Here is a 26,421-nt window from a genome sequence, read left to right on the forward strand (position 1 = left end):
CATGTCCAAACATAAAATTTCCAACATCGCCGGTTGGGTGACCTCTCTGGCCACACGCAGGCAATAAACCGCAACCCAGCAGCTGAGCAAAAATTGCTGTCCGCCTCCTCACTAAATGATCAAAGTCCCCCTGATGCCCGGACCACTCAGATGCTCTTGGCTGCACACAAGTAATACAGACCCTAACCCACAAGCTGAGCAAAAATGGCAATTCACCTCCTCACCAAACAGTGTAGATCCTCCAGCCAACCAGATCGCTCGGATATTCCCAGGCACTTGCAGCCATACGCCTCCCTGCCGAATGTTCAGATTCATCAGGTCGGATGGATTATTTGGAAGTTCCCTGAGACCATGATGTATGGTAGAGCCAGTGTTAACATTTGCCTGGCCAAGCAAAAATGACCCTTGCGCTCACAGGTCAGTTTGGTGCTTTATACTTGTGTGCTCATAGCCATGCATGGGTAGAGACATGGCAACACTGTGCTCATGTGGCCGTACCGCACATCAGTTCCCGCCTTTGTCTCTCAAGTGTGGACATGCATGGCCGAGTTGTACCCATGGCAGATTCCACTGTTGCTTTTGTGGTGGTTCCCTACCTTCTTCAAGCCTTCATTTTCCAATGCAGCATTCTCGTGTATGTGATGATGGCCCCACCACCACCTAAGAAACGAAAGAGGAAGGTTTTGACGCTGGAGAAGTGTGAGATATTGAGCAAGGTTGAAGCAAGCTGGACCACTTCACGCATTCTGCGGGAATACGATCTGGCCCATTTAACATTGATACCAAGAAATCATGGGCCATTTGTTAAATGATTCTGTTAGCCACTAGACCACATGGGATTACAATACACCAGCTGAAGGCTAGCTGGTTACAAGGCCTGTCTGCCTTTCACTGGGTGGTAAGTACTGTACAGTACACTACTTTATTAAAATTCTTTTTTGTAACCACCGTCTTCTTCATTTATTTATTTGTGGATTTTTATTGTTCACACAGTTCTTAAGTGTCTAGCATTATACTGGATATTCCCATTTATATTTTGATGTCTAAATAACTGATAGACCGAAGAACACTCCCACAACTAGGAGGGGTACTGTACATATAGGTTGGGTATTGGTAGGATATAGGTAGGTAGGGTACCGCTCTGCATCCAGATTTCGTCCATATCTGGCTGTACTGATGACTCTACTATGTTGGATAATCGAGGGATTACTGTATCTATCTACCTATTGCCAGACAATTTAATCCCATAAGGAGTGGCCACCAAAAACTCCAAGTCACTATGTCCCCCACCATTTCACTGCCCTCCCCCCAGCTCACACCCCCATCTCTCATATACCTCTCCACTCCATCCCTCCATCTCATCCTCAGCCTCCCCCTCCCTCTCCATGCCTACCTCACTCATATATACTCTCCTCATTAGTCTCTCACTCTCCATCCTCGCGACATGGCCAAACCATCTCAATGTATTCCCCTAATGCTTTCTATCCTATCACATCGACATGTACACCACAACGCTATTTCGCTTCCTCATTTGTCAGCCTGACTCTCTATGTAACTCCACATGCTCCTCTCACATAATATATTTCCACTGCTGTCACTCATGACTTGTATCCTTCCAACACGGTCCAAGTTTCACTTCCATACGTAAGAGTTGGCATCACAATACTATCATACATGAGATTTTTTTACTTCCATGCTTACTTCCCTATTTCTTATCACTGCTTTCAAAGGACAAGCAACCCCTCTTCCTTGCTGTACCCTTTCAAGCACTTCATCCACCTAACTTCCATATCACCCTACCTAAGTACTTAAATGAACTCACACTTTCCATTTCCTCATCATCCAACCTCACCGTACATTCAGTGACTTCCTTTCTCTCGAAGACCATACTTTTACTCTTCCCTACATTCACCTTTAGATTCCATTTCTTACACACCCTCCCAAACTCAATCGCCAAGACTTGCAGCTCCCCGCTGTCTTCACTTCACAACACAATATCATCTGCAAACAACCATACCTCGATACAGGAAGTATCCAAATGCTGCCCACTCTCATTAGGGCCACTCCAACATCCACTACTCTACCTTGTATCTCTATCATAACCCCATCCATATACAGAGTAAACAACCATGGAGACATGACACATCCCTGTTTCAATTAAACATTCAGATAGAAAAATTCACAGTTCACTATCCACAAGCATTACAGTCTTAGCACCCTCATATATACTCTTCCCATTTAGTCCATATATTCTTAATACTTTCCAAATTTCTTGCCTGACCACTCTGTCATATGCTTTCTCCAAATCCATGAAGGCTGCATACAACTTTTTTCTCCCGTCTAAAAACTTTTCCACTAAAGACCTACAGATGAATATCTGATCTACATAACCTCTTCACTTCCTAAAACCTCTTTATCTGTCTCCAACTAATTCCTCTGTTATTTCCCTAACTCTATCAGTAAGTATCCTACCACATACTTTGCCTATTACACTAAAAAGATAAATGCCCCTATGATTACCACATACTTCTTTTTCCCCTTTTCCTTTGTACAGGAGAATAATTACAGTATACCTGACTTCCCATGCTCTGGGACTCTACCTTCTTCCCAGGCAAACCTGTACATCTTCCATATATATCCATTCTACTACAAACTCTCTCCCCCATGCTTCAGCATTTCATCACACACTCCATTCATTCCTGGAGCTTTCCACATTTTGACTTTCTTCATTGCTTCCACTACTTCCATCCTCCTGATCTCTTCCTTCCTTCTCACCATGCTCCTTCTCCCAGCCGATTATACTCATATTACTTTCATACTCTATGTTCAACAGTTCCATAAAATGTTCTCCCCACCTGCTTACTTCGTCTCCCACCTCTACAATCAATCCACCATTTTTATCTTTCACTTCCCTACTAACTTCCTTATCACCCTGTCCACCTCTCATTACCTCCTTCCAGAACATATTCTTACATTCTCTCAACTTCACAATACACTATTCTTACTCTCTCTTACCAATCTTTGCAGTTCTCTCTTCCTCTTCCTGTAGCTATAGCTCTCTATTTCGTCTCTCAACTTCCTCCATGCCTCTGCTTCCCTATCTATCTATCTTTCTATTCCCAGATGCCTCAATCCCATTCAGGGTGGCCACAAACAAATCACCTCCCCTGTCTCCCGCCATTTCACTGTCTTGCTCCCAACTCACCCCCCCCTCTCTCTCATATACCTCTCCACCCCATCCCTCCATCTCATCCTCGGCCTCCCCCTCCCTCTTCCCCCCTCCACCTCACTCGCATACACTCTCTTCGTCAGTCTTTCACCCTCCATCCTCTCCACATGGCCAAACCACCTCAGTGTATTCCTCCTAACGCTTCCTATCACATCCACATCCACATCACAGTGCTCCTTTATATCCTCATTTGTCAGCCTGTCTCTCCATGTGACTCCGCAGGCTCCTCTTAAATAACTCATTTCCACTGCTCTCACTCTTGACTTGTGTCCTTCCAACAATGTCCAAGACTCACTTCCATACGTTAGAGTTGGTATCACAATACTGTCATGTAGTAACTTTTTCACTTCCATGCTCACTTCCCTGTTTCTTATCACTGCTATCAAGGAACCAGCAACCTTTCTTCACTACTGTACCCTTTCAAGCACTTTACCCTCCAAACCTCCATCCTTACTCATCACACTATCCAAGTACTTAAACATACTCACATTTTCCATTTCCTCACCATCCAACCTCGCTGTACATTCACTGACTTCACCTCTCTCAAAGACCATCACTTTACTCTTCCCTACATTCACCTTTAGATTCCGTTTCTTACACACTCTCCCAAACTCATCCACCAAGCCTTGCAGCTCTCCTTCGTCTTCACTCAACAGCACAGTATCATCTGCAAAGAACAGTACAGGGAGTTTCCAAACACTATTCTCTCTCACCAGGGCCACTCCAACATCCACTACCCTACCTTGTACCTCTTTTATTACCCCATCCATGTACAGATTGAACAACCATGGAGACATGACACATCCCTGTTTCAACCCAACCTTCAAAGAGAAAAATTCACTCAGTTCACCACCCACACGCACTGCAGCCTTGGGGCCATCATACATACAGTGGGCTCGCACAGTGCGCGTCACCACAGTGCACGATTCGCCTTGTGCACGAGTGACCAAAAATCATAACCAAAAACCCTTTAATGCGCGAATTTACCGCACAGAACGCGAGGCAGAGGCAAGGAGTGGCTCAAAAATGCCATTTTCTACTAGTGCACAACCACCCCACACAGAGCGCGTCACGTGTCGTCATGTTGATGCGCCACACAGAGTCAAGTTGAGTAGCCTAGCGTGATGGAAGGCAAGACTGTGCTGTGTATGTCAAACATTAGCAAGATCCTTGCTGCCGTGGATAAGCTCAAGGAAGAGGTGAAGGAATGGGAAGTGAGCAACCTAAGAACGGAGGAACTTCTGGTTGGTATCGACAAACTTTTCCGTTTCTACACAGACAGGCACAGGGAAGAAATAAACAGGAGAAGACAGACGCTCATAACAAGCTACACACAGCGGGCTCAAGTTGGTGAAATAGCGGAACCATCGACATCGTCTGCTCCTGATCCTGTTGAGGATGAAGAGGATGCAATGTCAGAAATGTCAGCATTGGACTTTGAAGGGTTTATGGCCGAAGTGAGTGACTTTGATGCCCTTGGGGAAGGTGATCAAGAGAAGTCTGTGGAGGGAAGTGTTGGTGCGGTGGGAAGTTGCGGTGGGGAGTGCGGCGCTGTAAGTGTTGCCGTGCCTCGGAACCCCTGTTATTTAAGGTCATCAGGCCTGTTGTCTACTGTTGTTAAGGTGACTACCCATATTTTTGTTATTGTAGCTATAGCTTTAGTACAATGTCTGAAACATATGACCTTTATTATGTCTCTAAGGGCCAAAAAATGTCCAGGCATGAGGGGGTACCGCCCATATGTAATTATTCCCATAAGATTATGTATTCCTAGTATGCGAATTCCCAGTGCACGAGCTCGTGCACCGCGCAATCTCTCGCGCACTATGCGAGCCCACTGTACTCTTAGCAGCATTCAACAACTTCCCATCTACTCCATACATTCTTTATACTTTCCACAATCCTTGTCTATCCACCCTGTCATATGCTTCCTCCAAATCCATGAAAGCCGCATACAACTTCTTTCCCATCTCTAGAAATTTTTCCACTAAAGATCTAAGAATGAATATCTGATCTACACAACCTCTTTCCTTCCTAAGGCCTCCCTGTTCTTCTCCAACTAATTCCTCTGTTCTTTCTCTAACTCTCTCAATAAGTATCTTACTATACACTCTTCCTATTATACTAAGAAGACAAATGCCCCTATGATTACCACACACTTCTTTTTCCCATTTTCCTTTGTACAAGGGAATAATTATACCTGACTTCCAATCTTCCTGGACTCTACCTTCCTCCCAGGCCAATCTGCACATCTTCCACATCCATTCTACTACTATCTCTCCCCCATGCTTCAGCATTTCACCACACACTCCAATTCCTGGGGCTATCCCCAATTTAACTTCCTTCCTACTGATTTCTTCCTGTCTTCTCACCTCCCTCCTTCTCCCAGCCATTCCACAGCCACTTATACTCACATTACTTCCATCCTGTATGTTCAACAATTCCTTAAAGTGTTCTCTCAATCTGCTCACTTTTTGTTCCTTCTCCACTAGTAATCTACCATTTTTATCTTTCAATACCTTGCTAACTTCACTTCCACCCTGTCTTACTCTGTTCACCTCTTTCCAGAACATTTTCTTACAGTCCCTCCACTTTACACTCAAATTCCTTCCAAATTCCTCAACCACTCTCGTCTTACTCTCTCTTACTAATCTCTTCATCTCTCTCTTCCTTTCTACATATAATTCTCTCTTCCGCCTCTCTACTTCTTCCACGACCCAATTTCTCATCCATTCACTGTATGCTGTCTTCTTTTGTGCCACAGCCTCTCTCTCCTCTTCATTCCACCACGCTGTTCCTTGCACCCCCCTCCGTCTTCTCTTCATCCCACACACCACATCACATGCTTCACATATTTCTTCTTTGAATATCCTGCACACACCTTCCATGTCTCCCATCTGCTCCAATTCATATTTGCCCAATCGTTCCTCCACTTCTCTCTTATATTCTGCCGTTTTCTCATCCTCTTGTAACCTTTCCTCTCTCCTTGCAAATACTCCTTTTTCCCGTCCTTCCCTTCTTCTATTTCTCCATCTTATTTGAATCTTGATTCTGGCCACCACCAAGTAGTGGTCAGAAAGTCCACTCCCCCAACATCTATAAGCTCTTGCATCCATTACACATCTTCGCATCCTTTCATCCACACACACACATAATCAATCATTGCCTTCCTTTCATTCAGTTCACCACCCACCCTTCTCATCACTCGCCATGTATACCTGTGGATCATTTTATGCGTGAAGCGGGTATTGCCTATCACCAACCCCCTCCCAGCACAAATGTCCACTAACGCACTGCCATTCTCATCTATCTCAGCAGGCACACCCCACTCACCAACTATTCCATTCACCTTCACATTCCCTATCTTACCATTCATATCACTGATCAAAAACACTCTCTCATTCCTTCCAAACTCTTCCATGCACACTTCCACATTTGTCCAGAACTCTCTCACTCTGCTTGCACAATCTTGTGCTGGCGCATACACGCACACAATCGCCCACATTTGTATTCCAACTTCAATCTTACGCACACAATCCTTGACCCAACTGATCCATACTCTCTCATGTTCTTATTCCATCTTTTACTCACAACTATACACACTCCTTCTTTTGCCCTCTCATTCTCACCTACTCCTGCACATATACCCCATCCATACTCCCATTCTCTCACACTCTCACCTCACCATTTAGTTTCAGTTACTCCACATACATCAACTTTTGCACCCTCAAGCACCTGGACAATCTCTCTCTCTTTCACCTCATCATTCGCACCTCTTACATTCCATGTTGCAATTACCATGTCCTTTTTCCAAAAAAATCCCACTCCACCAACCTCTGTATGCTCCTGCATGCATTACCTACCTTCTCATTCTGTCATCCACACACACATAATCAACCTTTGCCTTCTGTTCATTCAGTTCATCACCCATCCTTCTCATCGCTCACCACATATACCTGTGGATCATTTTGTGTCTAATGAGGGTACTGGCTATCACCTGTCCCTTCCCTGTACAAATGTCCAATAAAGCACTGCCATTCTCATCTATCTCAGCAGGGACACCCCACCCACCAACTACTCCATCCACATTCAAATTCCCTACTTTACCATTCATATCTTCCATCAAAAACACTCTCATTCCTCCCAGTCTTTTCCATGCATGCTTCCACATTTGCCCAGAACTTTTCTTTCTCCCTGCTTGCACAATCTCGTGTTAGTGCACACACACACAAAATCGTCCATGTTTGTATTCCCACTTTCAATCTTGCCCACGCAATCCTTGAAGCAACTGATCCATACTATCTTATATTCTCCTTTGATCTCTTGCCCACAACAATACATACACCCTCCTTTGCCCTCTCCCTCTCACCTACTTCTGCACATATACCCCACATATAATCCCACTCTCTCACACTTTCACCTCTCTATTTAGTCTCAGTTAATCCACATATGTCCACTTTTGCACCCTCAAGCACCTGGACAACCTCTCTTTCACCTCATCATTCGCACCCCTTACATTCCATGTTGCAATCCATATCATGTCCTTTGTCCTGTCCTTGATCATCACCTGTGGATCACTCCAAATCCGAGGCTTCTTGTTTGTATTCTTAGTTAGTGGTTTTCCTAGAAGGGACTTTAACCCTCCACCAACCCACTTGTTGACACGTAGGGAACTCATGTTGGTTGGTTATAAGGTTACCATCCAGTGAATTAAATGATTTCCTAACCTCTTTTTCTCAGCTACAGATGAGGTGTGGTAGGGACCAGAGAAGAAGGAAAGAAAATGCATAGTAACAAGAACTAACAATGGTACAACCAATGAAATGAACCACACTTTCATTCATTCATATTTCAAGTCGCCAGAAACATTTCTCTATGTCATGGAATCAACCACCTGTACATTTTTTTTTTTTTTTGGGGGGGAAGGGAGGATTATTTTTCTTTAGAAAAGTGCTTCAGTTTACCTACCAGGTAGAATCAACCCACCATTATCAACTTAAAGGGGTGACAAACATCTGTCGTGTACTCCTCCATATGCAATATACTTCAACGACTCAAGTAGATCCATTCTCAGCTTCCCTAGCCTCATAACTTCCAAGTCTTGCTTTCCTGGATACCATACTCATTTATCAAATCCATCCACTTTCTTCATGACATACAATAACTCCTCCCACTATCACACCCACTCACATATCCTTTTAATCACACTGTTCGGTATCAAGAACACCAAAGTAACTGGATGGTTCCACTGCCAGTTATTAAAAAACCCCTTAACTCTCTCCATTTCCCTTCAAAGGATGGTGGCAGACAGCATGAAAAGTGCTACTACAGACACAAGTCCACTGGGTTCACATGCAGATGAGACTGGGGTAAATACAACAACAAACAACACAATGTTATACAGGCAGCCTCCACATTCATGGAATCAACTTTCATGGGTCTCACAGATTTGCGGATTGCCCCTCTGTGAAGCCAAGACTGAATTTAATGGGCATGGTTGTAAGAAGTTGGGGTAAATATGTAGCACCATCAGCTGTTTGTGATATTTTATGCTGCTTTCAGGTCCCAGATATGGTTTATTAGGTACAATATATGCATGCTTGCTCAGAGGGGATGAGTTGTGGCTGTAGAGGCACTTATGGGAGGGTGCACCAAACATTCACGGAAAATCCACAGTCAACTGTGTCCCCTAACCCCTGCCACTGTGGAGGGCTGCCATTACATGATGTCTGTTCAGAAAGTATCCAACCCCATTCTTTTCTCACTTAGCAGTTGGAAGATAGGGGTGGGGTTTTGTGTAGCACAATGCAGCAACTTCGTCTGCAAGCATGATTAATGCCTGCCACCAAGAGTGACTCAGTGGCTGTGGCTGTCTGTCGGCCTGCGTTCATGGTCGTGTACCTTATGCTTGTCGTGTTCCCACGCTCATCATGATAATTGTAAATGTTGAACAACATTACTGCATCGCATTTTGCCAAAAACTAGGTGATACCCAAGTTGAAACTATCAGGAAGATCCAGCATGTTTTCGGGACTGAAGCCTTTGGGGTAACACAAATAAAGGAGTGGTACAATCACTTAAGAAATGGCCAAATGTCAGTCAAAGAAGATCCACATCCTGGGAGGCCATCAACAGGCACAAGTGCTGAAAATGTGAAGGAAGTCCGCGATTTGATCATGTGAAATCGTTAGCTGACTGCCAGAGAAACTGCTAATGAAACTGGAATTGGTAATGGATAAGCACACAAAATATTAACAGATGATTTGGGCAGGCGAAGAGTTGCTGCAAGTTTGTTCCAAAGCTCCTTTCACACAAACAACGTGAAAGATGAACGTGCTCAAGACATGTTAGAGTGTTCAAATCGCTATCCAGACTCTCTGAAGACTGTTATCACTGCTGATACTTGGGTGTACAGTAACAACTCAGAAACTAAAGCATGAAGAGTCACCTTGACTAATAAAAGCAAGACAGGCCCTCAGCAAGGTGACATGCATGTTGACAGTTTTTTCAACTACCGTGATGTTGTGCATCACAAATATGCACCAGAAGGTCAGACTGTAAACAATTACTGCTTTGGCGTTATCCATCGTCTCCATGATGCAGCTTGGCAGAACAGACCAGCCGTTTGGAAAGCAGCAAGCTGGAAGCTACACCATGACGATGCCCTTGCCCATTCTTCTCAACCGATTCAGGAATTTTTGGCCATGCACAACATCCCATAGGGCCACCAGGCTCCCTACTCAGCAGACATGGCTCTGAGTGACTTTTCCTTATTCCCCAAGCACAAAACTCCGCTGAAAGATTCCCAATTTGAGATGAGAAAAGAGATCATGACGAATGTGACGAAGCACCTGCAAAAGATACCGAAAATCAATTTTGAAAATGTTTCAGGCAGTGGAAAGAACGCTGGGCTATGTGTGTCATCAGAAGGGGCTTACTTTGATGGGGATTAGTATCCTGGCTCAACAGGTAAGCTAGTTATATTTTTGGAGCATAAGATAGGATTCCCTTCATGTGAACCTATCATCTAAGTATACACTCTTCAAACCTATTGCCAACAGACAACTCCACATCTTTCACGAATCATGTTAGATCTTATTCTGTCCACTCTAAGCACTCCAAACACATTCCTCATTAAATCAATTTCCACTGCCCTAATTCCAGCCTTTTCAATCTCATGCCACACCAAAGTCTAACACCCATACATTAGTGGAGGCACTAAAACATCTTCATTCAATCCTTTTGCAGTCCCAAAATTCATACTTCTGCATAACACTGAGGCTTTCTTATCTCCAACTTCTTCCTTCCCTATGTCAACATAGTGTCCATTTCCTTTGAACATTCACCTTTTTTATACTAGGCTACCACACCTTAAAAAAATCAACAAAGGGAGAAGTCACCCCCATATAAAGACAGTGCCCCATCAAACTGACTGAGAGCCTCCTCATAGAATGCAGGGCAGGTGAGGATGTTTGGTCCCTCAAGCAGAAGCCACTAATGCTGTTGCTCCTTATCCAAGGTACTGTACACGGCACCAACAAAAGTAGCCTCCCCATCCAGCACCCACATATGAGACATAGGTGATGTACCCCCAAACTAAACACACCTGGGGCATTTAAATAGACAGATTTTGGATAACAAAAATTCTCTCTACACAACAAACAGTATATCACAGCATAAAGAACAACACTATGTATCACTATTGGCTGCACGAATACTGTATCCATTGCCCACTTACACTCTGAAACCAGAGTCCTGCCTGTTAGGGAATGTCTCAGTATGAGGCACACGATTCTTCACCACAGACTGTGCTAACATACAACACCGGGCATTACATGAAGGAGTCACACAATACAACTAGGCACATAAAACCATCACCAAACAAATATTACCAGACCCTCTTCAACAACTTACCAGCTCATCACATTCCTACACTAACACCGAAGAAACACCTACATACAGGCTCTGATAGGTGATACAGTATTATGTTGTGGTGTTGGGTGGTTGAAAGTGATGGCGGAGGGGATCTCGGGAGAAAAGAGGGAGCGGTATCTACGGAGGGTGAGTAACGACACCAAAAATTGCGATTGCACAATAAATTTTTATAACAGCACTGTCGAAAAAAGTGAAAACTGCCAAATGAAAGCTAAACTTCAAGTGCAGGGCAATACAACACCTCAGTCAGAACAATATACTACCAGTCTTCCTCCTTCCTAACATCCACTTACATGTCTTCAAACAGAGATGATTGACTTCATCTAGCTAGACTTCATCCAGAACATAAACTAGCCTTCCTAAGTTATCAGCTTGGATCTGAGTACAGTGCACTGCACCCCTCCTAATTCTAGCAGTGTTCTGAGGTCTTCCAGCTGTTTCTAGACATCAAAACACGTATTGCAATATGCAATATAATCCTAAACACTAAGAAAACAATGCATAAACAACAAAATAACAAAACACAAAGCTACCAATATGCACACTACCCTGCCTAATTTTGGCAGTGTTGTGTAGTCTTTTGGCTATTTTTAGACATCAAAACACACATTGGAATAAGTAATATATCCCTAAACACTAAGAAATAAAAGCATACACAATAACAATTATAAAAAAAAAAGAACACACAGTACACTTAACACCCTGTGAACCGCAGACAGGTGTTGTAACCCGCCAGGTTGCAGCAGAGTACAGGTATCTCATGTGGTCTAGTGGCTAACACAGCAACCTAGCAAAGGTCAAAGAACTCCTCCTCCTCCACCTGTTGAAGCCGGACGATGAGGAGGGACATGCAACGAGGTGATGAAGCCCTACCCACCTCAGGACTCTCTGAAGACAGGCGCAAGCTCACATACAAGAGCAACTCAAAGGCTGTTGATGTGCTTGGCTGTGGGTCCAAGAGTGAAGACAGGGGTCAAGCAGATGGTGGTGGTCGTGGCTGGGAGAAGGGGCTGGCACTTATGGGGGTGGTGAGCTTGAAGAAGGAGTCGATCTTCGCCTGACAATAGGTGCAGCGATTGAGAGCGTCCCTGACTGCCTGCAGATCAGCTGGCTTGACTGGCACCAACTCTCTGTCACAATGAAGGTGTTCAGCATACTTGAGCACCTGTAAAGTGATCTCTTGATATCAGACAAAGTTGAGCAGGGCAACTCAAATTCAAGCAGAATGCAAGTAGTTGGCCAGCCTGCATCAACCTTGCCCCATACCACACACTTCTTCAGAGTCAAAACCCTCCTCTTGTGTTTCTCAGGAGGTGGTGGGGCCATCACCACACACACAAGAACACCACAGAGGAGAATTAAGGCCTGCAAAAGGTAATGCACCACCACAAATGCAGCAATGGAAGCTGCCATTGTTAAACCTTCACCAAACACGTCCACAAGCTAAGAGACAAAGGCAGGAGTTGAGGTGCAGTAGCACTTTGGAATGTACGGCATTGCCATGTCTGTTCCCATGCTTGGCTATGGACATGCATGCAAAATGCGGCACACTGAGCTACGAGCACAAGGGTCCTTTTCGCTCACCCAGGCAAATTTCACAAAGTGGCAGAAACACTGGGTCCCTGTACATCACAGGCCTAAGGAGTGGCCGAGTAATCCAGAGGGCAATGCGACTTTGACCATTTGGTAAGGGGATGGATGGACGTGCGTGGCCAGGAGTTTCCAACTAACCCGGGCGGCCAAGGGGATTTTGACAATATGGTAGGGATCCGTACAGACATTCTCATTCACCTTGTGGGTTAGGCTCTGTCTTCCTCGTGCGCCTCCGGAGTGTTACTGGGGATCAGGGTGGCCAGGGGATTTCCACCATTCGGTAGAGACCCGTAGCCATTCTCACTCATCTTGTGGTTTACATCTGTTTTCCTCGAGCACAGCCAGTATGTTTCCACTAATCTAGGTGGCCGGGTGATTTAGACCATATGTTAGGGATCCGTACAACCATTCTCGCTCACCTTGTGGGTTATGGTCTATTACTCGTGCATGGACACAGAAGCCGGTGAGCCATGATACAAATTTTTTTTTACTTTGTCAACAGCCAGCCTCCCAAGCTGGAGCTTTTATGAACAGTTACAGATGAATAAATCCAGTTATGGTTATAATACACCTAAGGCCTAATGAACAGATATGGAGCATGAACGGATATGGACTGTAAGGATAATCAAGGGATTACTTTTCACAGACATAGCTGTTGTAATTATTTTATCACTGTTACTATCGTTTTTCCCAACACATCTAATACTGCACAGTACAGTACTAGGATTTGTCTGCTGTATGATAATCAAAGTAGCACTTTGTACAATGTTTTGCAGGTATAGAGGTCACTAGATCTGGGTGGGCAGGTGAGGAATCGGACAAGGTGCCAAACTGTTCCATGACATTATTCATTTGTAATGACAGGACAATAACTGACAGGTTAAACTGATATGCTCTGCTGTGTCAGCTGATTGTAGGAGAGGGAAAGAGTGTGGAAAAATCCCAGTCAAGTGTTCAAATAATGGCATGGGAGCAGTCATGTTAAGCAGCAGGACCTGGAGCTGCCTTGGACCACGCGCCACCCCACCACTTGACTGGATCCGGAGTGTAAGGATTAACATTTTCAGCTTTACGAACACATCTTTCTGTGGGTTTTTCCTCAGCATTAAGGGAAAAACTTATAGTGCTGACAGTGATGCAACTCTTGAGTTTCAAGTTGTTTCATGGTCAGCATGTGATTAAATCAGTGTGTAAGGTGGACAAGATCAAAACCTGATGTGCTTGCTTTGAATTTTAAAACTTAACACCTTCGCCTTCCTGGTATAGCCTGTTGTGAAAACAGCATCCCTAAGAGAATACACATGGTATAGCTGGCCATGGCTCTAAGTTTTAAGTCCCTCACCAAGTCAGGTCTCTCTCCATTCACCAGCGTATCACACTGTAAGCCACCTTCTTTGCTTCCTTGGGAAAATCCCTGTTTTTAGGAAACTACCTGATCTCCCACTAGATAATGAATGTCTAAGAGAGTCCTACGCCCATAGTCTTGAAACTGAGGGCAGGGGTCACCCTTCCCACACCCTGTTCGAAGTGGAAGCTCACACCTTCAACGTACGTGGTAATCTTGAAAGGGTTAGAATGCTCCCCTTCATGTGGGTAGGCACAGCAAACAGTTGGTAACACTGATTAGTTTTAAATTTAAAATACTGAAAAAAAAAAACAGTTTCTAAGGTTCATATACAATACAATCTCTTAATGTTAGCAATTCTTACCTATTTATTATTAAAGACTGGAATTTGTTCTTGAATACTTTGTATGGGTATGTATACCATACCTGTACCATGGGGAAATTTCAGTGACAGCCATAGCTTAAAAGTGGTTCATGCAGTCAATTACAACCCTACGAATACGCATTGGCTGATCACACCAATTTTGATTATATTTCTGCTCAAAATACTTGTTTTTGCCATTTTTCCCACCCAGAACCCCCAAAACCCACCAGTCCCCCAAAGACACTTGGGAGGGGGGGTTAATTTGAAAACCGATCTTGAGGAACGAAAATAAAAGTCAAATTTGTTCAAATCACACCAAAATACACCAGGAAAATATGCTGCCAAGCCAAAATAAAATAGTATGGCCTTGTAAAAGTTTACCGGACGCAAACATGAGACTTCGTATTTCAAACTAGCTGGCTGTGAACGATTCGTCTGTTTAGGTAGTACTAGGCCATTCCTTACTGTAGGAATCATTCCATGAACTAATCAAACTATTTATAAAAGTATCATGCACCATATCTGATAAACAGCTTGGTGGAAATACTAAAAAAATATGATGGAAGTGGATAAAGTATCTCACCTTTGTTTTTGCCTCGTCGTAAATTAACCATCTCCGTAGAAGTGGTGGTCTTTTAAAACAATAAAAATATTAAATGCTTATTTTTTCTTTACACGATGTTTTTAATATTAAATTAAAATTCGCATTACACACACCATAGGGTCCTTCAAATTCTACTGTTTTCTTTGCACAAGGCTACTATAGTATGACGAAAGGGCATGCAAAAGGATGCTATGAGACTTCCCGCAGATTCCAGCAATACGCTGGGGTAATAGTCTCCTGTTCACAGGGGAACACTCTCCCTTTTGTGTGTTGAGTTTACCAAAAGATACGGACAGGGCAAGGTGAACGCCTGCCCACAGTTAAAGACTACAGCTGCTGGACTGTATCCATCCATCCATCATCCAGTCCTATGTTTCCCCATGAGGAGCATTCAAGCCCAGGGCTAGACAAGTTGGTCCTGACATCTAAGATGAGAGTGACCAGCCTCACTCATCCCTGAGTGGCAGTATGTGAGCAATATGGGAAAAAAGTGGTCAGTGGTGGCAACTATCATCCACTCACTTCATGTGGTTCGGCCTACGTCTTCCTTCACCTTTATCACTGTTTTTCTGTGTGTACTCTCTCTCTTCCTACTTCTCCCATCTTTCTTGTTCATTTTTATTATTATTCCTCTTTCCTTTTCAGGTGGCTTTACATTGAGTAACAAGCCAAATGGTGTCCTGTAAGCCAGGAAATTATTTGTAATGCTGGGTGGTAACCAAATAACCAACCCATATGTGTTCCCAATGTGTCAGCAAGAGGGTTGGCAGAGTTAGTGCTCCTCCCCATAAAACAACTAACTCAGAGACGAACAACCACCTCTTACATGGTTATGGCATCTGGCTATAGACAAATATAGATGAATGTTAATAAGATACAGTCTGGGTTTATGCCAGGTAAATGAACGCTGATGCAATATTCACTGTCTAACAGCTTCACAAAAAATAAACAAGAAGGAAGAGAGTTCTACTTTTTGTTGATTGGAGATGGCATTTGACAGACTGCACAGGGCCCTGGGATTGAGAAGTGGTGGTCAGAGTGGTATTGCCAACGTACTAGGGCGCTCATACCCAGGTGAGAGTGAACAGAGGTTTGAATGATGCATTTTCTGTGAACACTGGTGTAAAGCAGGGGCCAATTTCATGCTTTTTATTATTCATCATGGTACATAAAGCGCTTTCATGTGACTTCAGAACTGAATTCCCATGGGAGATGTTATACAGTCATTCCCCATTTACCCAGACATTCATTATCCAGACGATCCATAATCCAGATGTTGTAATCTGCCCGTGTTAAACCATTATACGTACATTTTTCCATTTTATCTGGATGAAATGCTCGTGTCCTTGTGGAAATTATGGACGTGCAAACATTTCTCGCCTGCCTGGGTGAGAATATCCCAGTTGCACAATGCTGTCTGGCTCTGTAGTTCACCCAGCATCTGCCAGAGACCCCCTCGGCCATTCCCAGTTCCCGAATGGCCACCGTTTAGTGAGCATATCCTCTCATATAGCTGTTATGGCGGCATTTGTGGTTGTGCCCTACCTGCTTCAGGCCTTGCTGTTCCTTGGATGCCTCTTTCTAGGGTGTGTGATGATGGCCCCTCCACCACAGAAAAGGAAGAGGGTAGTGCTGACTCTGGAAAAGCAGCAGATCCTCAGTAAGACTGATGTGGGATGGTCGGCTTCCCGCATCTTGAAGTAGTATGACCTGGCCTGCTCTACTCTCCATGACATGGTAACTGCTTGGCTGTGGTTTATGGGTCTGCTTGATCAGATAGTGTGGTGCAAAACTACAAGAACAAGTGTTGTATGATGTGCTGTAGTGTCCTTTGACAATGGCTTTCAAAGTTAGGTTATGTACGAAGGGGGCTGGGGTAGAAGGCCTTTTTCCTGACAGATCCACTTTCCGGACATGCCTTTGGCTCTATTGTGTCGGATAATTGAGGGATTACTGTACTCAGTTGTTGACTGTGGACAATGAGAATGTGGTGAAGGAAAGATTTAGGATGTGCAGAAATGGAATGGAGAACAAGGTTTCTGAGTGAATGTGGATAAAACAAAAGCAATGATGTCTTAAGTGGAGGTACTGTCAAAGCAGAAGGAATGTGGCCATGACCTGTCTGCCACAAAGTAACTCCATCTTAAGCAGTACTTGTGATACAGGGTGCATGAGAGATATACCGGTGGTGGTATCTGAGGTAGGCTGTAAAATTATGAAGATTTTGTGTGTGCAGTGTGAGGGGGAGGGTATGCAAAGGCAGAGAGGTGGAAAGAGGACCAACCTTTCTGGAGAATCTCTTGAGTATGTGGACATGTTTTATTACTTTAAGGACATGAAATGTGCTGGAGGTGGCAAGGGTAAGGATTGGTTGGAAGAACTTCCAGCAAGTACTGTCCCTCTTACCAATAAGAAGGTTTTCCCTCCATGCTAAGGAGTTCTGGTATGCGGCATGATTTAGGGATATAATGCTGTACAGCAATGAAACTTGGGCAGTAAGGTAAGAGGAAATTCAGAGACTCAAACACACAGAGATGATTATGGTCAGATGAATGTGGCATGTGTCCTTGAATGACAGGACTGGGGGATTAGGACTGCAAATGAACAGTAGAAAATGTATTAGTGATGAGATGAGATGTTAACTGAAGTGATTTGGGCATGCAAAGAGGATGATAGATGATAAATGGGGGCATTAGGCAAGAAGTGTTGCAAGAGGCAGACTGGGAGAAGTTATAGGGGACTGAACAGAGAGACTGTTTGACATTAAGCAGTGTGAAGAGCTGCCATTAGGTGACCACTGCTAACACATGCATGCTTGCACGCACTGAAGCATTCATAAATGAATGAATGACCGAATTCCTTCATATACAGCAACCTTTACAAAAAAATGGTATCCTTTGACACTAAACCATTGCATTAGTTGAACTTACTTAACTAATGGTGATTTTTCGCTTGCCATTTTGGACCAGTTCAGATCAATTTACGTTGTCTGGACCTCCAGGGACACTCGCAGGAATAGACCAAGACTGGCCCCCAACTGATTGCTGCTCCTGTCGGCTGGTGGATCTAGTGGGTAGAGTCACAAAGAAATCAAATGAGTTATGTAAACAAAATGAAAGGGAACAGTAAATCAACCCAATTATGACTGCCAATATTAATGACAAATAACACTGCCATTTGTGTGGGGTCCCTGTGCACTAAACACCACTTAAGCAGACAAATAAGCTCTACCCATAATCGATAATCACAGTGAAAAAATTGATATGTACAGGAAAATTCCAGGTGGCCTGGCCCCAATGCTGAAAAGTCCCACACAATGATGTATGTCAACATAAATGCCAAACATGGCATCCTCTTCCCTCTCCCTCCACCCCTCTGTCTCAGCCACCTAACCTTGACTTGTAGCACACTTGTGCGAATACCCCATGTAGTCCCTGTCCCATGTCATCCTAAGGGTGTTAACTGATGTGCAATGATTTCTGCCCTTCATAAATACCATTCCACCATAGACGTCTCACCCGCATTGAAAACCTGTTCAGCTTCAGGTATTGTTATTTCTTAAAAGTGAGAGCAAGATGCAAGTGTGAAAATGAGCAAAGAAGAAAGCAGGCAACTAGCTATGTATGTACAAATGGAGACAGGCTGGCACTGCATGCAAACATAATTACTATACAGGTAAACATTTTATTATTTTCCAAAGAAGGAGATAAAAGTGATGATATCTAGGGCTTCAGGGGTAGGGTTGCAAGAGGTAGACCGAAAAAGACCTGGGATGAAGTCATAAAGCATGACCTCAGGGATTAGGAACTGAATAGGGAAGCTGCCAGAGATCGGGCAGCATAGACAGCCACCATTAGGTGACCAAGGCCGACGCGGGCAAGCATGTTGGAGCTTTTAAAAACGAAAAAAAAAGAAACGTGGCAGTGCTGTCAAAGCAGGAGTGTGGCCATGAGCAGTTTGCCAAAAGACTGTGGTAAGCACCATACTTCTGCAGTGTATAACATGCACTTTATTCCAATAAAAAATACATTTGAAAAGTCCCCATGCATCTTCAAAGATGATTGTCAAGAGGTTACAGTGGGGTTAACTCTGGCTCTGTTAAAAATAGCCACATATGCAGGTAGTTTTCCTAGAAACTACCTATCATTTTTTACAGAATGTATAATAAAAAAACATTTGATGAAACTAAAACTGTTGATAACTTGTGAAAAGGATGCACTGGATGATTACTCAGATTTAGGAAAAACTTCAAGGATAGCCACAACTCTTGTGTTTACATACTGACAGTGATGCCACCTGGTGTCTGGTGTCTGCTGGTGAATATAACTGGAAGTCCTCAATGCAAACATGGATTTTTAGGATGAAGTGTTTATGACTTTTTACTGACCATTATTTTTAAAAGCTTTCATATTCTCTTCCCATGAATCATGTCGATATGTTACATGCAATCAAGTGACCTGAGGAAAAGCCCAACTCTTACTTAGGTTTGTTCCACTTCATTTATAATGACTCCAACATGCCTGCAAGTGTAGACCTTGGTCACCTAATGGCTGCTCTCCATGCTGCTTGATCTCTGGCAGCCACCCAATTTAGTTCATTATCTCTGATGCCACACTCGATGACCTCGTCCCAGGTCTTTTTCAGTCTGCCTCTTGCAACCCTACACACGACGATAACACTTCTCACTCTCTGCACGCAATTGTCATACCCCATCCTCTCCACATGCCTAAACCATCTCAATCTACCTCTCCTCATCACATCATCAGTACATTCCGGTCCCATCCTTCCTCTTAACTTTTCCATCAAAAACCAAGCCCCCCCAAGCATCACATTCAAGAACACATTGCACATCCACCTAATCATTGTCATTTCTGTATGTCTGACCCTGCAAATATCCTCTTCCTTTACTCCCCAGGTCTCACTGCCATACAGCATTACACTATTAACACATGCTGCATACAAAGACCACATACCATGAAGAGAGGGGCCCTTTCAATGTCAGAAGCAACAGCTCCCTGAACTTCTTCCAACCACTCCTCACTCTAGTTAAAGAGCCTGCTTCAGCACCACCTCTAGCACATAACATGTTTTCCAAATAACATAACTCTTCCACACACTCAAGAGACTTACCAGCAAGATCAATCCTTTCACACCTGACAATCTCCAAATGCTCTCCCCAGTACACCACACACATGAAATCAGCAATATCTCACAGTCTACCTCTAATACCACGACATTTTTTATGCACCCACTTATCACAAACTCTGCACAAGATGGAATTGCTTCCCACACCCTTGTAGCAATCTGCACATGGTTACTCTCCCTCTTCTTTGACAATACAGTACCGTCACCAACCCTAGATAACATCACCTTTATTTTATTTGCATTTACGCTAAAGCCCTTGTGCCCAAACCATCTATCCACTTCCTAAATCTTCCCTCCACCTCCTTTTCATTCTCTACAATCAACACCAAATCATCAGCATACATCTCCCACAGGAATCTGTTCTGAAGTCTTGTGAGAGGGCTCCAAGCACCATAATAAACAAGGGGTTCAGGACTGACCCTTGCTGCACACCAGCATTTGCAGAAAACTCATCATTCAAGTCTCCATTCATTCTCACCTGGGTACAAACACCCACAAACACAGCCATAACCACTCTAACCTCCCACTCCTCGATCCCAAGCTTTCGCATTGTCCACTTTACCACCTCCCTAGGGACTCTGTCAAAAACCTTCTTCAAATCAACAAAAACAAGCTACAGATCCCTTTTCTTCCAATACCGGTACATTTTTCCTGAAGCTGTCGAACAATGAATATGACACTAGTGGTCCCTCTGCCTGGCATACACCCAAACTGCATCTCATCAATGTTCACTCTTTAATCTTGCCTTCTAGAACTCTCTCCACTAGCTTCATTATCTGGTCTACAAGTTTTATGCCTCTATAATTCCTCTTTCCAGGGCATCAACCTTCCCCTTGTACACATTTACAATTACACTCATCACCCAGTCATCTGGGACTACACACTCATGTACTGTAGTCTATAATCATATTCATCAAATCATTAACTAACCCTACTCCTATATCTCCTGAGGCTTTCAGCATGTCAGCAGTCAACCCAGACACACCTGGTGCCATTCCCACCTGCATCCTGCCTATTGGCCTCCTCACAGTAGCAGCATCAGTTAAAGGCCAAGGACCAAACACCGGATCTGATGACGCCAAATCATCCCTGCTCCAGTCAAACTCCTCACTCAGCAACCAGTTATAATGCTCTCTCCAGGAAACTTAATATCCTATTTTACCACTACCTTTCTTTCATAAATGTTCACACACACTGCTCACCTACGATATCCTTGTTATCCCTCTTCATCTGATTTGCCACCTTAAATATCATATTCTTCCTTTGGACTCTATTTAGGCTATCTAGTAAAGTCTCTGAGACTCAGATTTTGTCCTGTACACCTCCTTTCTAACCTACACTTGGCAGCCAAGTATTCCTCTTTGTTACCATTCCTCTTCAGTTCCTGGAAAAGCCTTCTTTTTCCTTAACTGCAGCTTCTACACCCTCATCCCACCACCATGTTACTTTATGTCTTGGGGCATCCCTTGTCCAACCATGCACTGAATCAGTAATTCCCAGGATATTATTCTCGAGAGCTCTGTGGTGTTTATTAACACCTCCGTCAACAGTGCCCTATTCAGCCACCACTCTTCTCATCTTGCTATTGAAGTCATCCCTTACAGCTTGTTTTTTTTCCACATTTTCCTCCTACAGCTTCTGCAAATTGACTTAGGACCTCCCCCCCCCACAAGGTATTAAAAAACACAGGAATCATAGTATATCACAATGTTTGTTCATAAAAAGGTATTCATTAATATGAAATCATGTTTCCCTTGTTTTTCAAGACCAGTTGGATGCGTTTTGGCATGGAATCACTTAGATCTCTAAAGTAATCTAAGGACATTTCTTTGCACCATTTGTCAGTTCAGTCTTAAGGTTGTCCAGACTGGGTGTCTTCTTCTCTGCCATGATTTTCTTCAACTTTGCCCAGCAGTTTTCTATTGGATTTAGATCCGGACTGTTGCCAGGCCAGTCAAGGACATCAAACTGATTATCCTGAAGCCATTTTATCATCTTTCTTGACTTGTGACATGGAGCTGAATCGTGCATGAAAAAGTCACACCCATGAATAGCAAAAAAGTTTAACAAATGATCTTTCAGAACTTGAATGTACTGGCCACCATTCATCATCAAGTTCTTAGGAAGAAAGTAGGGGCCTCCTCTTCCCATTTCACCTGAGAAACACCCCCATACCATTACTGATTATGGGTGCTTAACAGTTGGCACCGTGTAAGCAGGGTCATATCGACTATGGGAGGCAAGGTGATGAACCTTCGTAGTTCGCACCTGGAACACTTGAAATGTACTTTCATCAGAAAGCGTAACTTTTCTCCACTCATCCGATGTCCAGTGTGCATACTTCTTGGCAAACTGAATGTGCTGCTTCTTCATGTAGTCAGTGAGCAGTTTCTTGGCTGCTGTGTGGCTTGGCAAACCCAGCTCCTGCAAGCAGTGTTGGATAGTTCGAATTAAGATGTCTTGTAACAGCTGGGGATGCATTCTCTTCAATTCTGCTGCTGTCAGTCGAAGATTCTTGATTACTTCCCTCTTCAGAAGTGTATCTGTACCTCTGGAAGTCATCCTCTTCTTTCCACCGCCATGCGTGTGCTCTGGTACGACATCAGGTGGCAGGCCGCAAACTGCAGCAAGAATCTTCTTGACGGTCAACTTTGCGTGTCCAGTACGTTCACAAATCGTGTTGATAGGGACATTATCCTGCCTCCATGTAATGATACAGACCATCTCATCCCTTGAGCAGTATTTTCCAGGCATGACAACTCGACTCTAGGAAAAAAACAGGGCAAACAGTAATGCATATGAAAAAAAGAGGGAGGTGCAACCTCAGAGCAATGGGAACATATACTCCCACTCTCGCTTCTGGGCAAGCACTGACATGCTGAGTGTTTCACCACCTCCGACCAACACCAGAGGAGTTGCCACTTACTTCTTGCCCCAAAAATTCACTTGGTAGAGGCGGAAACACAGCAAAGACAGACAACTCTACCATAGGAATTCTGTGTGAAGGTCCTAAGTTAATTTGCAGTGGGTGTAGGTGCACAGGTCCTCTTCTTCATCACCCGCACCTTACGCACCATGTCACACGTCAATAATTTGTGTTGCTGCGCACAATCTACGCTCTCTGTACCTTTAACATCCTTCACCAACCTCCTATCAGCCCTCCTGACCAGGAAATAGTCTATCTGGCTACTATTTCACCCAGACTCATATGTAATCAACCTACCTCTGTTTTCCTAAAACGCACATTGCACACAATCATGTTCACTGAGTCCCCGAACTCAAGTATCCTTTCCCTTTTCTCATTTCTCATACCATATGCGCAACCCCCATGTACCTCTTCATGTCCTTGAGCTGTTTCACCCACATGACCATTTAAGTCCCCTCGCAAAACTACGATCTCCTCCTCCCCCATACAACTTACCACATGTAGTAAGTCATCCCAGAACTTGTCTTTTTCTACATCACCTAACCTAGCCTGTGGAGCATATGCCGGTATAAATGAAACTATAAGCCTGCCAAACAATATTTTCACTACTATAATCCTTTCAATCACTCTCATTACATTCATGACATATTCCACCCATTTTTCCTTAATCAGCACACCCACACCACCATAACCACCTGCCTTTCCCTGCCAAAATACCTTATAAGGACAATCCCTCCCAGCAATCATTCTAGCTGATCCTCCCCTATATCTAACCTCCTGTACAAAGCCAACATCCACACACCTACTCATTGTCTCAACCGCTTTCCCTGCTTTACCCTTCAAACTACCCACATTCCAAGATGCCACTCTGATCCCCTTGGGTGATTTAGCACCTATCATCAGGCTTCTGCTTGTTCTCATTTTTTGCCATGTCACTAAAATTAAATAGAGGGAAAGACAGACCACAGGCCCTACTCAACCACACAGCCCCAAGTCCAGGCATGGGACCTGGAACCTGTAGCCCATCAGCCATGATCAGTGGCTGTAGTAGTGGCCTCAGGGCACCATGCCAGGACAGCTACAGGGACACCCTCCAAGTGTGCCTTGGCACTGTAACTGCCCTGCCATTATACACCAACTAATAAAGCTTCCTGGGGTACTACTCCCAGGTTCAGGCCCCTCTTTATTGGGCAGAAGGAGCGGCCTGGGAACCACAATGCCCTGTACCTTCTAGCACAGATCCGAGCCCCCTCCCATCCCAATCCCACAAACTAGCTGGCGGAGCCTGCATCAAGCCTCCCCTCAATAGGTTTGCATGACAGTGCTGCCACCTTGTGTCTGCTGGTGAATATAACTGAAATTCCTTAGTGCAAGATTAGGATTAATAAGTGTTTAACTTTCTATTGGCCTTTATTTTTTTGTGTTTTATATTCTCTTTACATGAATCATGCAGATACTGGCATTTTACATGCAATCAAGTGACTGAGGACAAATCCAACTCTGTTTACATACTGACAGTGTTGCCACCTGGTGAATACAACTGAGAGTCCTCAGTGCAAGCATGGATTTTTTAGGATGAACAAATGCTTGTAACTTTTTATTGGCCTTTACTTTTCGTGATCGTAAATAGTGGCGACCATCATCCACTCACTTGTTGTTCTTCCCGCTTCTTCCTTCACCTGTATCATTCTTTTTCTGTATCTGCCCTCCTCTCTTCCTATTTCCCTCATCTTCCCTGTCATTTCTTATTACTCTTCTTTCCTTTTCAGGTGGCTCTACATTAAGTGACTACCCTAATGGTTTCCTGTAAGCCAGGAAACCACCTACACCACCGGGTAGTAACCTTATAACCAACCCATATGTGTTCTTTACGTGTCAACAAGTGGGTTGGCGGAGGATTAGTGCCCCTCCCTGTAAAACAACTACAGTAACCTCTCAAATAATGCAAGGGTTAGGTTCCTGGAGAGGTCACGTTAGTTAAAAATGCTTTTCTTCTTCTTTTTTTTTTCCCCATAAGAAACAATGGTAATATTGGGGGTTACTTTCCTGGACTCTGGGAAAGTCTACCCATTTGGGGAGTTATGTTACTCTAAACTTAAAAGCAACAATATTAATTTGAAGGAAATCCATGTAAAAAAACAAAAACAGTATATCTGGGGAGAAATAAACAACATCTGAACCCTAGTTGGTGCCGAAGCGGTTTACTTCTCCCCAAATACATACTGTTTTCATTTTTTACATGGATTCTCTTTCAATTCTGCTTCATTCACGGCATTGTGAAAGTTCCTCAACATTATTAATGCATTAGTAGGTCATAAAAACACTACAGTAAAAGCAACATTTTCATTACAGTAAGTAGGTCACAAACAATAACAATACACAGCCTCACTTCATCTATGCATCACTCGTCATCTGCTGCTGTCCCTCCTTACCCTGCTACCCCACCTCCCGCCACTCCCCACCCTAAATTTGTTGTCCCTCCTCACTCTGCTGTCCTTCCTCTTCCTCTGACTTCCGTACTATTGGTGATGAAGATAACTCCCTTAAGTTTTCTGTCTTCTTCATAAAGAACTGCTCTATCTTGGTCTGAGTGTTTTTCTTCTTTCTGTTCTGCAGCATCAAATTGTAACAATTTAGATCTACCATCGCTTTCCTGGCCAAATTTTGTCCGAAAATGAGCCAAATTGCTCAGAATGGGACCAAACTTCATTTTCGAATATTATAGTTCGAATAAAACCAGTTTAAGCAACAGACAAATAAAAAATTGTATTTATGCATAAACTGCCACACACGGTCAATCAGCTCGGGACTGTCCTAGGCGCACGCAGCTAATTTGAAACCATCACGTACGAGAAACCCTTGTTAGTTAAACATATGTCCTTCAATATCTGTTCGTGTTAAAATGAAAACGCATTTTTTTTTAAACTTGTGTTAGTTGAGAGGTAACTGTAACTCAAAGTAAAATGGATATCCCTTACTGGATTATGGCATCTGGCTATAGACAGAATTTTTTGTGAATTAACGTTGGGTCTGGTTAGTACTTGGATGGGTGACCGCCTGGGAACACCAGATGCTGTTGGCATAACGTTCTCCCTACGTGTCAAGTGGGGTTGGTGGAGGATTAGTGCCCCTCCCTGTAAAAACAATTAACTCTAAGCCCTTGGCCACCCCATTTGGGATACATGGCATCTGGCAATGAATGAATGAATATCTTCTTTGCATGAATCATGCTGATGCTTTGCATGTAGTCAAGTGACTTGAGGGCAAATTTAGCTTTCTG

At 43.7% G+C, this 26,421-nt stretch overlaps 1 protein-coding gene across 4 annotated transcripts in view; it reads right to left on the reverse strand.

Annotated features, from left to right (window-relative positions):
* The window catches only part of LOC145404821 (uncharacterized), a 152,656-nt gene that overhangs the window by 109,512 nt on the left and 16,723 nt on the right, over positions 1-26,421 (reverse strand). For all 4 annotated transcript variants that reach the window (XM_080276312.1, XM_080276310.1, XM_080276311.1 and 1 more), the window contains one exon: positions 18,001-18,136. The gene's annotated coding sequence lies outside the window, so the exon portion shown is untranslated. The remainder of the gene's footprint in view (positions 1-18,000; positions 18,137-26,421) is intronic.

Source organism: Coenobita brevimanus, chromosome 65 (genome assembly GCF_032717465.1).
Source record: "Coenobita brevimanus isolate Jiangsu-jjx chromosome 65, ASM3271746v2, whole genome shotgun sequence".
NCBI lineage: Eukaryota > Metazoa > Arthropoda > Malacostraca > Decapoda > Coenobitidae > Coenobita > Coenobita brevimanus.